This window comes from Sus scrofa, unplaced genomic scaffold (genome assembly GCF_000003025.6).
Source record: "Sus scrofa isolate TJ Tabasco breed Duroc unplaced genomic scaffold, Sscrofa11.1 Contig2298, whole genome shotgun sequence".
In the NCBI taxonomy this organism is placed as follows: domain Eukaryota; kingdom Metazoa; phylum Chordata; class Mammalia; order Artiodactyla; family Suidae; genus Sus; species Sus scrofa.
In genome coordinates this window covers 114,407-133,467 of record NW_018085066.1, presented here as the reverse complement: position 1 = coordinate 133,467, position 19,061 = coordinate 114,407, and the positions used below count along the sequence as shown (strand labels likewise).

The 19,061-nt window shown below is 38.9% G+C and overlaps 1 pseudogene; it reads left to right on the top strand.

Moving 5' to 3' along the window:
- The first annotated feature begins 14,645 nt into the window (after positions 1 to 14,645).
- On the top strand, positions 14,646 to 18,390 carry LOC110258531 (annotated as a pseudogene).
- The last annotated feature ends 671 nt before the right edge of the window (positions 18,391 to 19,061 follow it).

Below are 19,061 nucleotides of genomic sequence, written 5' to 3'. Positions count from 1 at the left end.
GTTGACTCAAGTATTTGAGAGCCTATATTCTTCTGCTGTTTCTATTTCTTTGCTTTTTTTTTCTTTCTCCCTTTATTTCTTTCCTCTTTCTTTCTTGTTTTGTTCTAATGCATTGCTTAAAGCCTAACAAAGAACCTTCTGAAAAAATTCTATCAGTTCTTAAAAGGATATTACGTTGTTTCCACAGGGGCAATGATCACTGGACATTTATATTTCTAACATTATTTATCATTAAGTATTATTTTTTTCTTCTTTTTTTATTACTCAAATGAATGTATCACATCTGTAGTTGTATAATGATCATAACAATCTGATTTCACAGGATTTCCATCCCATAGCCCAAGCACATCCCCCCACCCCCCAGCCTGTCTCCTCTGGAGACCGTAAGTTTTTCAATGTCTGTGAGTCAGTGTCTGTTCTGCAAAGAAGTTCTATCTGTCCTTTTTTCAGATTCCAGATGTCAGTGAAAGCATTTGATGTTGGTGCCTCATTGTATGGCTGACTTCACTTAGCATGATAATTTCTAGGTCCATCCATGTTGCTAAAAATGCCAGTATTTCATTCTTTTTAATGGCTGACTAATATTCCATTGGGTATAGGTACCACCTCTTCTTGATCCACTCCTCTGTCGATGGACATTTAGGTTGTTTCCATGTCTTGGCTATTGGAAACAGTGCTGCAATGAACATCGGAGTACATGTGTCTTTGCAAGTCATGATTTCCTCTGGGTAGATGCCCAGGAGTGGGATTGCTGGATCAAATGGTAGTTCTCTGTTTAGTTTTCTGAGGAATCTCCATACTGTTTTCCGCAGTGGTTGCACCAGTTTTGAAGAGTAGTGGCGAGAGTGGACATCCTTGTCTTGTTCCTGATCTCAGCGGGAATTCTTTCAGCTTTTCACCATTGAGAATGATGTTAGCTGTGGGCTTGTCATATATGGCCTTTATCATGTTGAGGTAGGTTCCCGTTATGCCCACTTTCAGAAGGGTTTTTATCAGAAATGGGTGTTGGATTTTGTCAAAGGCTTTTTTTTGCATCTATTGAGAGGGTCATATGGTTTTTATTCTTCAGTTTGTTAATGTGGTGTATCACACTGATGGATTAACGCGTATTGAAGAACCCTTGCATCCCTGGCATAAATCCCACTTGATCATGATGTACTATCCTTTTAATGTATTGTTGGACGTGGTTCGCTAGTATTTTGTTGAGGATTTTGCATCAATATGCATCAGTGAAATTGGCCTGTAGTTTTCTTTTTTTGTGGAATCTTTGTCTGGTTTTGGTATCAGGGTGAAGGTGGCCTCATAGAATGAGTTTGGGAGAATCCCTTCCTCTGCAATTTTTTGGAATAGTTTCAGAAGGATAGGTGTTAGCTCTTCTCTAAATGTTTGATAGAATTCGCCTGTGAAGCCATCTGGTCTTGGACTTTTGTTTCTTGGGAGTTTTTTAATCATAATTTCATATTCAGTTCTTGTGATGGGTTCATTCATCTTTTCTATTTCATCTTGGTTTAGTCTTGGAAGATTGTACTTTTCTAAGAATGTGTCCATTTCTTCTAGGTTTTCCATTTTATTGGCATATAGTTGCATATAGTAGTCTCTTATGATCCTTTGTATTTCTGTGATGTCCATTGTTACTTATTCTTCTTCATTTCTCATTTTATTGATTTGAGTCCTCTCTCTTTTTAGCTTGATAAGTCTGGCTAGGGGTTTATCAATTTTGTTGATCTTTTCAAAGAACCAGCTTTTCGTTTCATTGATCTTTTCTATGGTTTTCTTTGTTTCTATTTCATTGATTTGTGCTCTGATCTTTATGACTTCTTTCCTTCTACTAACTTTAGGTCTTGTCTGTTCTTCTCTCTGGAGTATCTTTAGATGTAAAGTTAGCTTGTTTATTTGGGCTTTTTCTTGTTTCCTGAGGTGGGCTTGTATTGCTATAAACTTTCCTCTTAGAACAGCTTTTGCTGCATCCCATAGGTTTTGGAGTGTTGTAACTTCATTGTCATTTCCTTCCAGGTCTATTTTAATTTCCTCTTTGATTTCTTCAGTGATCCATTGGTTGTTTAGTAGCATGTTGTTTAGTCTCCATGTGTTTGTGTTTTTTGCCGTTTTTTTCTTGTTGTCTATTTCCAGTCATATAGTGTGGTAGTCAGAAAAGATGCTTGATATGATTTCAATTTTCTTAAAGTAACTGAGGTTGGATTTGTAGCCCAGGATACGATCAATGTTAGAGAATATTCCATGTGCACTTGAGAAGAATGTGTATTCTGTTGCTTTTGGATGGAATGTCCTATAAATATCTATTAAGTCCATCTGGTTTAATGCATCATTCATGTCCTGTGTTTCCCTATTGATTTTCTGTCTGACTGAGCTGTCCATTGCTGTAAGTGGGGTGTTAAAGTCCCCCACTATTATTGTGTTATTGTTGATTTCTCCTTTTAAGGTTGTTAGCAGTTGCCTTGTATATTGTGGTGAACCTGTGTTGGGTGTGTAGATATTTAAAATTGTTATATCTTCTTGGATTGATTCTTTGATCATTATGTAATGTCCTTCTTTATCCCTTAAAATAGTCTTCATTTTAAAGTCTATTTTGTCTGATATGAGTATTGCTACTCCAGGTTTCTTTTGATCCCCGTTTGTGTGAAATATTTTCTCCCATCCTCTCACTTTCAATATGTATGTGTCCCTAGAAGTGAAGTGGGTCTCTTGAAGACAGCATGTATATGGGTCTTGTTTTTGCATCCATTCAGCCAGTCTATGTCTTTTGGTTGGGGCGTTTAGTCCATTAACATTTAAGGTAATTATTGATATGTATGTTCTTATTGCCACTTTATTAATTGCTTTGGATTTGTTTTTGCTGCTCTTTTTTATTTCCTTCTTCTTGCGTTCTTTTCTGCCTAGAGAAGTTCCTTTAGTATTTGTTGTAAGGCTAGTTTAGTGTTGCTGAATTCTCTCAGCTTTTGCTTATCTGTGAAGGTTTTGATTTCTCCTTCAAATCTGAATGAGAGCCTTTATGGGTAGAGTCATCTTGGTTGAGGTTTTTTCCTTTCATCACATTAAGTATATCATACCACTCCCTTCTGGCCTGCAGAGTTTCTGTTGAAAAATCTGCCGATAACCTTATTGGGGTTCCCTTGTATGTTATTTGCTTTTTTTCCCTGGCTGCATTCAAGATTTTCTCAGTTTGATTAATATGTGTCTCGGTGTATTCCTCCTTGGGTTTATTTTGTATGGTACTCGTTGTGCTTCCTGGATTTGAGTGTGTGATTCCTTCCCCATGTTAGGGAAGTTTTCGGCTATTATCTCTTGGAATATTTTTTCTGTCTCCTTCTCTCTCTCTTCTCCTTCTGGTACCCCTATAATACAGATGTTGGTGTGTTTCACGTTGTCCCAGAGTTCTCTGAGACTCTCTTCATTTCTTTTCAATCTTTTTTCTCTTTTCTGTTCCACATCCATAATTTCCACTAATCTGTCCTCCACCTCGTTTATTCCTTCTTCTGCCTTCCTGTATTCTGCTGTTAGCTGCTTCTAGTGAATTTTTTATTTCAGTTATTGTATTTTGCATCTCTTCTTGTTTAAGTTTTATACCTGTATCTCTTTGCTCAGTGTTTCCTGTAACTTATCCATCTTTGCCTCCAGTTTATTTCCAATGTCTTGCATCATCTTCAGCATCAACAGTCTAAAGTCTTTTTCCTGGAGGCTATGAATCTCTTCATCGTTTAGCTCACTTTCTGGGGTTTTTCCTTTCTCCCTCATCTGAGTTATAGTTCTCTGTCTTTTCATTTTTATAGGTTTTTGGTGTGCTGTCCTTTTTACAGAGAGAATCGTAGCCTCTCTTACTTGTGATGTCTGCCCCCCTGTGGCTGAATTCGGTATGGGAGGCTTGCGGTAGGCTTCCTGATGGGAGGGGCTTATGCCTGCCTCCTGGTAGGTGGAGCTGATTCTAATCCCTCTGGTGGTGGGGTTTAGTCTCTGGATGGGATTAGAGCCAGCTGTGTGACTGAGGGGTCTTTAGGTAGCCTGATTACGAGGGGCAGGGCTGTGATCCCACCAGGGTTGTTGTTTGCCCTGGGGCTTCTCAGCAGCTTACTGATGGGTGGGGCTAGATTTTCCCAAAATGGCTACCTCCAGAGAAAGGCATGGCTGCTGAATATTCCCAAGAGCTTTGCCTTCAATGTCCTTCCCTCACAACAAGCCACATTCACCCCTGTTTTCCCAGGATGTCCTCCAAGAACTGCAGTCAGGTTTGACCCAGATTCCCATGGAGACTTTGCTTTGCCCTTGGACCCAATGCATGTGAAAGTCTGTCTGCACCTTTTAAGAATGGGGTCTCCATTTCCCCCAGTCCCATGGAGCTCCTGTGCACAAGCCCCACTGGCCTTCAATGCCAGATGCTCTGGGGCCCTTTCTCCCCATGCCAGATTCCCACACATGAGAGTTTGATGTGGGGCTCAGGACTCTCTCTCCTGTAGGTGAGTCTCTGTGAACTAGTTAGTTTCCAGTCTGTAGAGCTTCCCACCCAGGAGGTATGGGGTTGTTTATATCATGAAATCACTCATCCTGTCTCTTTTTGTGTCCTCTTCTTTTTATTCTGGAGTAGGATATCTTTTTAAGGTTTCCAGTCCATTTGGATGAAGAGTGCTCAGTTTTAGTAGTGAATTTTTTTTTTTTTAGGAGAGAAGATGAGCTCCAGTCCTTCTATTCCACTATCTTAATCTCATCCTCTTGTACCAAATCTTTAGCTCCCCCGGATGCACTAGACCATCAATGGAGGTGTGTTTGGCCTGCTCCTGGGAAAGCAGGCTGGGGCTGAGGACCAGCTGGGCAAGGGGAGAGAGTCAGGGGCTGCAGGGGCTTCCCTCCCATGACCTTTCATGCAGGCTCCACCAGGCTGCCTGCTTGCTCCATGCTCAGCCAATCCTTCAGGAGTGGGAGCCCAGGATCATGTCTGGTCTTGTTTTTCTGAGTCCAAGGGGGCTCCTGGAAGATGATGGTGATTTTCCTTTTCCCCTCAACAAGGAGAGAAAACGAGGCAGAGACAATGTGGGAGATGAGCGAGCAGAGAGGCATGGGGAGGTGGAGGCTGGAGCGAGACCTGAGCCGGTAGAGCGTCTCGGGCAAGCAGGAGGAAAAGGAGGCTGGGAGCATGGGGGAAGGCTTGTGAGCATCTGTCTCACTTATCATTAAGTCTTAGAACTGGAATGTGTCCAAGACTGATTCTTGCCTAATTAAAATCACTGGGATTTTCCACAAAATTTAAAAAGTACATTTGTATGTAAATATGCTACTAAACTAATTATAGAATTAAAGTCAGAAAAAATGTAACATTGAAAAACAACAGATTTAGAACCATTTTAAAAACCAAGAGCAACATATCCGTTAAATTATTTTGTTTCTGTAAAGATTAACTCACTGTATATCTCTCCACTTGTTCTAGCAAATTTTGCTTTTATTTTATTTAATACTCAATTTATTCTGCCCTACATTTGGTTAGATAAAGAAAAAATATCACCAATTTAGATATAATAACTCTATTTATCAAATTATTTTATTTTTTAAAAGTAGCATACTTATTATATGCCAACTACGGTTGAGGAAACAGCAATTAATAAAACAAGGAAAACTTAAAAATGTTTCTTCATGATTCAGTCTTATATTTTAATGATAGAGTCAGACAATAAAGAGTAAGCTGGTTATAAAGTACTTTTAGTCAAGACAACAAATATGGTATTCCAACAGACATAGAGGGAAATTTTTTACTAAAGATAGTATAATTAGAGATAGTCTTTCCTAAATGTAATGCTTAAGATGAGAGCCAAATAATAGGAATTGGTTACCATCAGAATCACTGTTACAGACAGTAAAAAATAAAATTATATCACATCAGAGATTATCTGTTATATATGTAGAAAACTATAAATTCAGTTCTATGTTGCAAAGATGTGGTGAGAATATACACTCTTGTCTGGCTCCAGATTTTAATGGGAAATCTTACAATGTTTCAATGCTGAATATGTCATATCCTGTGGGTCTGTCATATATAGACTTTATTATATGCAGGTACATTACTTTTGTACCCAATTTATTGTGAGTGTTTTTTTTCATGAAATGATGTTGAATTTATGTGAATAATATAATGAGAAAATTTTAAAAATAATTCCATTTATAATAAGCATTAAGAAGAAAAAGTACTAAAGAATAAACTTAAGCAAGGTGACAGAAGCTTTGTATACTAAAAACTGCAAAATTTGGCTGAAACATTATAGAAGGCACAAATGGAAAAAAAAAATTCATTGCATGGAATACTTAATATCATTTATATTATTTACTATCAATAATCCCTAAAATGAGCTACAAATTCACCATAAACCCTATCAAAATCCCAAAAATGTTTTTGCAGAAATAGAGAAATCCAACACAAAATTTGTATGAAATCTCAAGAGTTTCCAAATAGCCAAAACAATAATACTTCATGATTCTAAAACATATTATAAAGCTATGGTAATCAAAACAGTGGAATGTTGGCATAGAAACAGACATACAGGGGGGGAATGGCCAAGGTGGTAGAGTAGAAAAACCCTGATCTCACTTCTTCCCATAGGCATATGAAAATTACAACAATTTATGAAGCAACTATTGGTTACAGAAAAGATCCTCTATGACTAAGGATGTAGAAGGAATAACAATAAGACAAGTTGAAGTGGAGGAGACAAGATATAGTCAAGTCTCATAGCCTGAGTATGTATGAAACCCAAAAATAAGAGGATAATACAACTGCAAAATTTCTCACAAAAGAATGAAGGGACTCAAAAACTCATGGAGCTACCCAAGCCAGGGTGGGGCTGTATTGCAAAAATGAGCCTCCAAAATATTTTGCTTTGAAAGATACTAGGGCATCCTTTTGGGAAAACTAAATGGCTGTGGGAAATAGAGACTCCAGTCTTAAATCTTACACACAAAATCACACACATCCAAAGACTCATTGCCGATTTTCAGTTGTAGTAATTTGAAAGGAGCCCGAGTGAAACCACTTGCTGATTTTGGAGAGCCTCATGGAGAGCTAGGAGGTAACTGAACTCTCCTTGGGTCATAGATGCTGGCAGTAGCCATTTTGGTGAGGTGTCCTAAAATAGGGAAACATGTGGGAAAGTGTCATATTGGAATGCTCCTTCAAGTTTTTTAGTGGTTAGCCACAACTTGCTCACTATCCATTCACACTAATATTGAGAAGTCCTGGGCCAAGCAAGGATACATCCTCAAGTGCCATCCAATTGGCTACTCTAGGACCTCTTGAGACCTTAACCACTCTCAGACCTAGGCTCACTAATCATTCAAATATCACCAGCCCTAGATCCAGCCTCACCCATCAAGGAATGTATTACAATGGGACAACATGGGCCATGACCTTGTCCACATGTATCCCAACACATACAGGACCCTGGGCACAACAACTAGACACTCCCGAATCCAGATTCAGCCAACAGTGTGCTGTATCTAAGCCCAGGGCCCACTGTGTCATAGCCCCAAACACCAATGTGTAGTTCCAGCCGTGAGACTGTAGTCATATTTCAGTCAACCATTTCAGGATGTAGCCCACTCACCAGTGGGACTGCACAAGTCTCAGAACCTCTTGGTCCCTAGTTCTTCCACCAGTGAGCTGCCGCCAACACTAAGACCCATGTCACATAGCTAGAGACTCTGGAAACTGGCTCAGATCAGCAATCAATGACACCACTTTCCTCAGGAAAGAGCATCATCCACAAATAGTTAACTGGGCCCTACATTCAGGGACATAGCCTCGGCAAACCACAGAAGATACCACCCTCTGCAACACTATGCCTTGCAGTCAGTTTGTCAGTACTCAGTCTGACCACCAGCAGGCTAGAACCACATCAGAACACCCTGGAAAATCCTCGCCATCAGTAGAATGACATCAGCTCTGGGACAGAATCGTGCCCTCAGCTAATCTACCAAAGAATGTGTTTTGACAGCCAATTAACCACACTAGACCCATGACTGGTGAAGTTTCATAGCTAGCTTCTTTGTGACCCAGCCCCACCTACCAAGGGCCTACACCAGGACTTGGACGCTTCAATTATACAACTAGCCATGCTATGACCTGTCTCTGTCCACCAGCAGCAAGTGGCCACCACACAAGTAGGGCCTGTAAATCAATAGGACCAGTTCCAGCCCCATCTACCAGTGTGTGCAAAGGAGCCAGCCCTCAACAACATGGATCCATGAAGCCCACATATCAGAGATCAGTAGAACACATAGCTTTGGTGAACAGAAAGCAATATGCCAATGGGACATTTCCTATAAATATCCACTTCTTCAAGATTAGGAAACATAATGACAATGCCAAATACATGGAAATAAAGCACAGAAAATTCAGCAAAATGATGCAACAAAGGAATATGTTCTAAATGAAGAAATGCAATTAAAACCCCAGAAGAAGTATTAAAATAAATGGTTATAAAATTCTGCCAGCTAAAAAGGTCAAGATAATGATTGTGAACATGCTCAAATAACTTGGGAGAAAATTACATGAACAGAGTGAAAAGTTAGAAGATTTTATAGAGTTAGAAAACATGGAGAATAACCAGAAATGGATAAAGAGTAATACTGAAATAAAAATTAAACTAGAAGGAATCAAGTGTAGATAATATGATATACAGGAAGATATCAGTGAGCTAGAATACAGAGTAGTGTAACTCATTTAAGCTAAAGAGGAGTACAAATTAAAAGAAATTAGGACAGTTTAAGAGACCCTTGGTCAGCTTCAAGTGTTCCAGAATTGGCATTACAGGGGTCCCAGAAAGAGAAGAGAGAGAGTAATGGGCAGAAAACAAATTTAAAGACAAAAGAGCTGAAGAGGTCCCTAACCTGGGAACAGAAACAGACACAGAAGTCTAGGGAGCACAGAGAATCCCAAGCAGAAACAGCATAAAGAGAACCACATCAAGATACATTGCAATTAAAATGACAAAAATTAAAGATAAGGAGAAAATATTAAATGCAATGAGGGAAACGAAACATGTTTCTTACAAGGCAACACATAAAGTTATCAGAACACTGCAGTGCAGAAGGAAGTGGTAATATATATTTGAAGTGATGAAAGGGAAAATCTATAACACAGAATACACTACAAGATAAGGCTTTTATTCAAATTTGAAGGAAAGGTCAAAAGTTTTACAGACAAGGAAAGATTCAAAGGGCTCCAGCGCCATGAAACAACCTTTACAGGCAACATTTAAAGGACTTCTATAAGCATAAAAGAAAAGGCCACAATAGAGATATTAATATCAGGAACTGAAAAATCTCATTGGAAAGGAAAACATAGATTAAAGTTAGTAGGTCAACCAAGTATAAAGGTAGTAAGAAGGTCAACAGAAAAAAGTAGTAAAATTATATTCAGAATAAGTGGCCAGGGTCAAAAAAGTAAACATGGCAGGTCTGAGTAACTACTCAAAGTTTTTAAAATGCATTTGAGGAACTTCCTGTGTGGAGCAGTGGGTTAAGGATCAGGCATTGCTGCCACTGTGGAGCAGGTTGCAATTGTGGTGTGTGTTTAATACCTGCTGGGGAACTTCCACATGCCTTGGAGTGGGTCCAAAAAAACACACAAAAATCAAATAAAAATAAATAAAATTCATTTGAACTTAAGAGCTCAGCAACTTTAGCTAACCACACACACACACACACACACACACACACACACACACACCCCTAACACACACATCCTTAATGGTAACAACAAAATAAAAAACTATCCTAGGTATGCACGCAAAGAAAGAGAAAGCAATTCAAACAATAAAGTAGTCATCAAATCGTAAGAGAAAAAAGCAAAAGAAAAGAAACAAAAATGAACTACAAAGAGAAGCCAAAGTCAACTAATGAAATGGCAGGGCTTTTATACCTATTGATAATTACTTTAAATGTAAATGGACTAAATGCACCAGTAAAAGATATAGAGTGGCCAAATGGATATGAAAAGAAGGCCTAAATATCAGCTTCCTACAAAAGACTCATTTCTGATACAAAAACGCAGTGAAATGAAGTGTGGGAATGGAAAAACTATTTCAGGAAAATGAAGAAAGAAATTGAGGGTAACAATGATTTTGTTAGACAAGACCGATTTTATTTTATTTTATTTTTTTGGGGGGGGGGTTGCCTCCATTTCTTTTTTTTGTTTTTTTGTTTTTTTTTGTCTTTTTGCTATTTCGTTGAACCGCTCCAGCGGCATATGGAGGTTCCCAGGCTAGGGGTTGAATCGGAGCTGTAGCCACCGGCCTACACCAGAGCCACAGCAACGCAGGATCCGAGCTGCGTCTGCGACCTACACCACAGCTCACGGCAACGCCGGATCATTAACCCACTGAGCAAGGGCAGGGATCAAACCCGCAACCTCATGGTTCCTAGTCGGATTCGTTAACCACTGCGCCATGAAAGGAACTCCTAAAATTCTTTTTTTTTTATAATTTTTTTTATTTTCCCACTGTACAGCAAGGGGGTCAGGTTATCCTTACATGTATACATTACAATTACATTTTTCCCCCTACCCTTTCTTCTGTTGCAACATGAGTATCTAGACAAAGTTCTCAATGCTATTCAGCAGGATCTCCTTGTAAATCTATTCTAAGTTGTGTCTGATAAGCCCAAGCTCCCGATCCCTCCCACTCCCTCCCCCTCCCATCAGGCAACCACAAGTCTCTTCTCCAAGTCCATGCTTTTCTTTTCTGAGGAGATGTTCATTTGTGCTGGATATTAGATTCCAGTTATAAGTGATATCATATGGTATTTGTCTTTGTCTTTCTGGCTCATTTCACTCAGTATGAGATACAAGACCGATTTTAAAACAAAGACTCTAACAGAGAAAAAGAAGGACATTAAAAGATGATAAAAAGAATGAATCCCAGTGAAAGATACAACACTTTTAAATGTATATACCTGTGTAGGAGGTCCTCTATATCAAGCAGATATTAGTAGACATTAAGGGGGCAATAAACAATAGCACAATAATCTTAGGGAATTTAAAAACTCCACTTATACCAATGAATGATTATTCAGACATAAAACTGTTAAGGAAATATTGGCCTCAAATGGCACTTTATATTTGATGAAATTAACATATATAGAGAACATATATATATAGTACATTCCATCAAATAGTAGCAGAATACACATTATTTTCAAGTGCACATGGAACATGCTCCAGCATAGATCATATAGTAGGCTGCTAAAAAAAGCCTCAAGTTAAGAAGATTGACCTCATAGAAAGATAAAGGATCATAAGAGATTACTATAAACAATAATATGCCAATGAAATGAACAGTGTGGAAGGAAAGTATAGAGTCTTAGAAATGCACAATATCCCAAGACTGAATCTGGAAGAAGTAGAAATATGAACAGATTAATTACCAGTAGTGAAATTGAATCAGTAATTAAAAAATAGTCTATAAAGCAAACAGGACCAGACACCTTCATGTATGAATTATACCAAATATCAAAAAAGCTTTAAAACTTGGAGTTCCCATGGTGGCTCAGTGTTAACAGACCTGACTTGTATCCATGAGGATCTGGCTTCTATCCCTGGCCTCACTCATTGGGTTAAGGATCTGGCATTGCCATAAGCTGTGGCATAGGTAGAAGATGTGGCTTATATCCCATGTTGCCTTGGATGGCAGGTCCAGCTGTGATTTGACCCCTAGTCTCAGAACTTCCATATGCCAAAGATTCAGCCCTAAAAAGAAAAAAAAAGAAAGAAAAACAATTAACATCTATTTTTGTCAACCAATCTAAAACACCACTGAGGAAGGAATGCTTCTGAATTCTTTTTATAATGCTAGCATTATGTTGATACCAAAACCAGATTATAGGCTAATATCACAGATGAAAATAGATGCTACAATCTTTAAAAAAAAAAATGTTTCCTAAGTTCAATATTACTTTGAAAGTATCATACACCATGATCAACAAATCGAGAAACCGTCTCATTTACAATTGCATTAAAAAGACTAAAACACCTAGGAATAAACATAACTAAGAAGGTAAATACTTATACCAAGAAAATTATAGGGCACTATAAGCCAGTGATAATGGAAAAAATAAAAATCATTATTTTAAAAAACCCACAAAATTACAGGGAACTGATGAAATAAACTGAAGATGACACAAACCAATGGAAAAATATACCATGATCAATAATTGGAAGAATTAATATTGTTAAATGATGATCATAAACAAGATAATCTATGGATCCCATACAACTCAGTATAAAAATACCAAAGACATTTTTTACAAAACTAGAAAAACATAATGTTATTTTTTATGGAAACAAAGAAGAATCTATACAACCCAATCAATCTTAAGAAAGAAAAGCAAATCTAAAGCCATTATGCTTTCTGGTTTCAAACTATACCACAAAGCTACAGTCATCAAAACAGGTTGGTAATGGCACAATAAAATAGACACATAGGTTAATGGAACAGAATTGAGAACCTAAAATGAACTCATACTTATAGGGACAATTAATCTACAACAAAGAAGGCAAGAATATACAATAGGGAAGACAATCTCTTCAGAAAAATGTGTTGGGAAATCTAGAGAGCTATATGCAACATAATCAAACATGAAAACTTCCCCATACCATAAACAAAAGTAAACTCAAAATGGAATAAAGACCTGAAACCACAAATCTTCTAGAAGAAAACATAGGCAGTAAGCTCTTGACAATGGTCTTTGCAATATCTTTTGGCTACATGTCCCTATGCAAGGGAAGGCAGCTAGACTGTGAGGAGGAGGATCTGAATGGTTGCAAGGACAAGCCCTTTAGTTCATGCCACTGGAAAGGTGGTCCTTATTTATACATATAAGAAAAATGCATCAGTTGAATTGTATGTAATTGTGTGTCAGTATATGTCCATATTATCTATATTTGTTAAATAGGACAATAGAAGTTCCCATCGTGGCTCAGTGGAAATAAATGAATCCAACTAGGAACCATGAGGTTTCAGGTTTGATCCCTGGCATTGCTCAGTGGGCTAAGGATCCAGCACTGCTGTGAGCTGTGGTATAGATCGCAGATGCAGCTCAGGTCTGGCTTGCTGTGGCTCTGGCATAGGCCAGCAGCTGTAGCTCCAATCTGACACCTAGCCTGGTTGACACCTAGCCTGGGAACTTCCATATGCCCTAAAAAGACAAAAAAAAAGGACAGTAAAAGAATAATGAAGCTTAATATATGAATTAAAAATAAGTTCACTGTTACAAATGCCACTTATAGCTAAAAAGTTAATTAACAATGTTAATATTACAAATATATGATTGTGTATATGAATATCTGTCCTTTGCTTATTTTAAACATTCAATTATGCTTCCAGTATATCAGACATTCCAAAACGGTCTGCACAAATGAATTCCATATCCAGCTACAGGCTGCCACTAAGAAAATAAGAATATAAGTAAGACCATTCATATAAGGCCATTGCACCAATGACTTTTTATAAAAAGTAAAGAAAATAAATATATGGTTCAGCAGTTATCAACTTGTTCTTGGATCAAAGCAGGAGAGACAATGAAATGAAATGAGTAAAAACACTAACTCCACATTCGTAGAGACCTAGGTACAAATCCAGGGTTTTCTACTTAGTTATATTATGTGATGGGGAAAAGTTATTAAAAATTTTCAAACACTTGGATTCTAACATTATGACCAAGCATAATAAAAATGCCTATTAAAGGGATCTTGTGAGAATCAGATAAGGCAATACTTATAACAAAATATTTATGCAGTGAACAGTACATGGGAAAATCACAATAAATGCTAGAAATAAGTCCCCAGAGCCTTTTGCACAGAACAGAAATGACAATGGTTTTAATCCTAATATCTTCTTTCAAGGATGATAAGTATTGTCACAATACTTTCAAGGATGATAGGCATTGCCACTCAGTCTTGTACTTATTCACATATATAACATATTTATTTTGCCAAAGAGAGATGGCATTGTTTAAATATGTGACATTTTAAAATATATTTAATAATCCAAGAATAAATTTTTGTGTCCTCTTGGCTCCCAGGTGTCCAATTTTTTTCAGGTAAATTCATAGTCCAAATTTTTTTAAAATATAAAAAATCAAATAGAGCATAGAGTGGAGAAAAAGACCAAAGTTCTATAGTAATCTAAAAGCCAAATCATTCTTAGGCTCTCTACTTTTCTTATCTCGGGGGTTCCTAAGGGAAATACCATCTCAGAATTAAAATGTTCATTAAATATAAACAAATCAACCTACTCATTTTTCAGATAAGAGGAATTTCCAAAATTAGTATGAAAATTTTGACAATGGGGAGTACAGTGTCCTTATAGTTTATGATCACAAAGTATATGATATGAAATCTTCTAAAAGGTAATTCTCCTAAATGCAATGTATTGGTCAGATGAAAGCACAAATCTGCACCCTAAAGCCCTGCTGCCACCTCCACCTCAGCTTCAGCACCAACAGGAGCAACCTGAGGAGGCCAACAGAGCTGCTCACACAACCCTGCCACCCAATGTCCTCAAGATGGTGGCAGCAGGGAGAGGGGCACGAAGAAACCAGACAGTAGGCACAGGGGCAAGGGCCTGGGCACCCCAGGAAGAGGTGGTGGCAGGATGGGGCTGCTGCTCATAATCATGGCATGGGCCATTCTTGGCTCATTCCTCATGCTCCTCACCCAGTTCTTGCTGCTTTACCACAAATAGCCCTAGCCACAGCCTGACCAGGCCACCCATGCAGCTGATGGCTTCCACTATAGCCCTGAGGGAGTACCATTGTGGCTGCAGCAGCTCAGCTAAGGAGTCCTCCAGCGGGCCCCCTGAGGGTGGCAGGACCCAACCTACATGATCCCCACCCCCCGATGGCAGAAGAACTGCTACTTCCTCAATGCCACCATCCTGTTCCTGTTCCTGGAGCTGAGAACACCGCACTAGCCTGCCAGGAGGTCACCAAAAACATCAAGGTGGAGTTCCAGGAGCTGCTGCAGACCATGACAACCAGGCACCTGATGGAGGGGCTGAGCATGTGTGTGAGGGATGTGTTCCTGGGCAAGAGGGTGCCCTTCATCAAGAACATTTGGCTCCTCCAGTCAGTTGGGCCCTCAGTCTCCTGGAGCCTGAGGACCCCAAGGGGTAGGCACTGCCCACCACTTCCACTGCAGAGCTTACCTTCAAGGTGGAGGTGGAGCACAATGGGGGCTTCTACTTGGCCAGAGACATGGACCTGGTCTTCTGCAAGTCCACCTATCTATTCATCAAGCTGTCCCCAATGGTGGGGAGCTTGAGCTTCTCCCTCACCCTTATGCCCTTCACCCACTGGTTCTCCTCCCTTGTGGAGGACCCACTGATGGACTTCGGGGTGTGGTCCCAGTTCCAAGGGCAGTCCATGCCCCAGCTCAACTACATCATCCTCAACCAGCTCAAGAAAATCATCAGGAGCAAGCACACACTTTTGAGTCACAAGATGAGGTTTAAGCCATTTTTCCCATTCCTTCTTGCAAGGATTTGAAGAAGATGAAGAGCATATCCATATACAACAACGGGCACTTACAGAAGGCTGACTTAAAGTTACAGTGTTAGATGTAGTAAGTTACTTATTTTTGGATCCTATGATAGAGAGGCAAATATTCATTGCACACTTGAGCTGAGCAGTAGTGTTTGGGAAGAAAAACAAAGGAATTCTAAGGAGTTCCTGTCGTGGCGCAGTGGTTAATGAATCCGACTAGGAACCATGAGGTTGCAGGTTTGATCCCTGCCCTTGCTCAGTGGGTTAACGATGCAGCATTGCCGTGAGCTGTGGTGTAGGTTGCAGACGCGGCTCGGATCCCACATTGCTGTGGCTCTGGTGTAACCTGGCAGCTACAGCTCTGATTAGACCCCTAGCCTGGGAACCTCCAAATGCCGTGGGAGCAGCCCAAGAAATGGCAAAAAAAAAAAAGACAAAAAACAAACACACAAAAAAACAAAGGAGTTCTATTGAGATGGTTGAATTAATAAAGGGGAATTTACAAAGTGTTGTGTTGGATTTACACTTCATCTTGTCCAGTCAACTGATGCATACGCTGGGCATGTCATAATTGAGACTGTGGCCCCAAAATCACCCACTGAAATTGCAGATATTCAGTGAGAAGATCAACTAATTGCTATTGGAGGTATGAAAATTACATCTACACTGCAAGTGTAGAAGCTTATCAAGTATGCTGGCAACCAAGTCCTGGTATATTATGAAAGGCCTGTTGGCCAGAGAAAACAGAGTGTGGTGCTGCAAGATAATTTTGGATAGTTGAAAGAAAACTTTCTGTCAAGCTCATGCCAGCCAAACTATGAAGAGGAAACAAATGGGTTGGCAATAGATGCTGAAAATAGAGTCCTGGATTCAGAATTTGAGGACTCGGAGAGTGATGTCAGAGCACAAACTGAGGTCAAAGATGAGGCACAGTCATTAAGGCACATTCCCAAATGTATGCCAACAATACTTTCTGTGAAAAACTCTTGGAAATATATCACTAGTTTAAAACCAGAAATCAGCTATAGGAAGGCACCTGGCACCACCAAAACTGCCATCCAAAGAAGGACATAAATCCTTAGCCCTGAAATCTTCTGAGATAACAGAACAAGCACAAATATCAAAACCCACCCAGGGACCCACTTTCAAACAGCCTGTGCCACCATGACCGCAAGTGAAAATTCCTTTGCCTTCTGCTGAGGTTGCATATTGGGCAGAATGAGATATTCCTGTTGAAAGCCCAGTTTTGCTGCCACCTCCTACAGATAAACCTACTGAAAAGCAAGAAAAAAAATCTGGATCACATAGAAGAAGCTGCAGCTAAACAGTTTTTAGCAAAGCAGGAAGTGGTGAAAGATTTGACTTCAGAAATTTCCTATCCTCCTAAGGACAGTTCAGATGACCCTAAAACATGGGAATCATCAGAAATTCCTTATTGTAATAAGCTAGGAAGATGGACAACAACCAGAGGCAGCTGTTTCTTTGACATAGAGGCCTGCCACAGATAATTGAGCATCACAATGTGTGGTACACAGATCAAATTATGGGGTCTCGTCTGTTGGGGGCATGTTAGCTTTAAACTTGAAGTGATGACTTTAGAATGCTTAGACATATCAACCATGGAATACTTTTCCAAATTCAGACTGGAAGCCCCATCACCTAAGGCCATTGTCACAAGAACCACACTACGCAATCTGAGTATGCAAAATGGGTTCAATGACAATGGGTTCAATGGTGATATTACTGTTCATTTCAGATATTTGAAAGAAGGAGAGCAATTGCATCATGTAGTAACTAACTTAGAGAAAAAAAAAAAAAGAACTCCATTTGGTGAAGTGGTTTATCCCTTGACTAAAGAGGAACACTTTTTTGGACAGATGGGTTTAGCAGAAAATAAACATAGTTTCCAAGATACTCAGTTACAGAACCCAACTTGGTGTGACTACTGTAAGAAAAAAAAAAATTAGACTAAAGCTGATTCCCAGTTTATGTTCTGTGCTTATGTTTGCCATAATAAATGTCAAGAAAATTGTCTAGCCAAGACTCCTCTTTGTGGAGCAACTGATCAGCAGATAGAGCGGGCCCTGAAAAATCTCTTGCTGGAAGGACAAGAAACCCTCTTAGGCCTGCTCCCTTGTGTTGATGCTGAAGCTGGCATGTCAGTCAATAGAACAACAGGTTTGACAAGACATATTATCAATACAAGCTCTTTTTTGTTAAATCTGCATCAGGTCTCTAAAACTCACCTTTCTGAGCCAGAAACTGATCTAGTAGATCCTTTGCCAAAACACATACCCAACACATCAGACAGCAAAGGCAGCGACACAGAGGTCTCTGGTCCAAAAAGTCACTCTAAATGGGGCAACAGCATGGAAATAAAGTTAGTAAGAAAGGAGGGTGGTCTGGATGACAGTGTTTTCATTGCAGTTAAAGAAATAAATCATGACATGCACAAGGGCTTGCCTACAGAGGAAAGGATCCAGAAATTAGAGTTCATGCTAGGTAAAGCGCAGAATGAAATTGATCAGGAGTTGGAACATAATAATTCCCTTGTTAGAGAAGAAAAAGACACAACTTATTTGAGGAAAAAAACACTTCTTTCTGCTGTTTTAGCTATGTCATGTTAAAGACTACAAGCTCTAATACTTTTTATGAGCCACTACGTTGCAGGCATTGAAGATATTGAAACTTTAGAAAGTCTGTCTTTAGATCAGCACTCCAAAAATAAATAAATAAATAAGCAAGTACACAGATGATACAGAAGAAGAACTTGATAGTGAAAGAACCCAACTAATAGACCCTCAGCCATTCAGTAGCATATCAGATGACTTGTTTGGCCCATATGAGTCTGGTTAAGTCTGTTTCAACCTTCAAATAATTGAGGAAAAGTTGCATTTAAAGTACCACAGATACAACTCATTTAACTCTCTTATTATGCACTTTGGTCTGCTCCTCCACAGTTATTTGCTGGTGTAAGAACTAGAGATGTAAATGTTGTTTTCCAGAAAAAACATGACCATCTCCCTAAATTGGTTGTTTCATATTGTATTTATAGACATGCTTTTTGGGTTTTTACTGGGAATTTATTTTTACTAATTTATCTACAAAATTTTCTAATTATGTAGGATAATTCTGGGTGTTTATGTGTGATGTCTTTTTATTTCTCCTTCCTCTTCCTAGTTTTTGAATTAGTGTTAAATAGGATATTGTCCATATTCTTAATATTTTATTTTCCCTCACAGTTATAACAGCAAATTTGCTGCATGCCCAAACTGACAACAGAAATCATTGAGGGAACAGGTTTTGAATCTTACTTTGTGTTATAAAGTTGGACATTCTACTTGCTTGAGATTTTTGTTATTTGGGGGCTTTAGGGTATGCTTTTTTTGTTTTGCTTCTGCCAAATGTGAAAGCAAAAGCCACAGCTTTAGTCAGTTATACTGATTTGGTAAAAAAAAGAAAAAAAAAGTTTACATATACTGCTTCCTTCTATGCTTCTGTGAATTTTTTTCCTGAAGTTTCTGTTC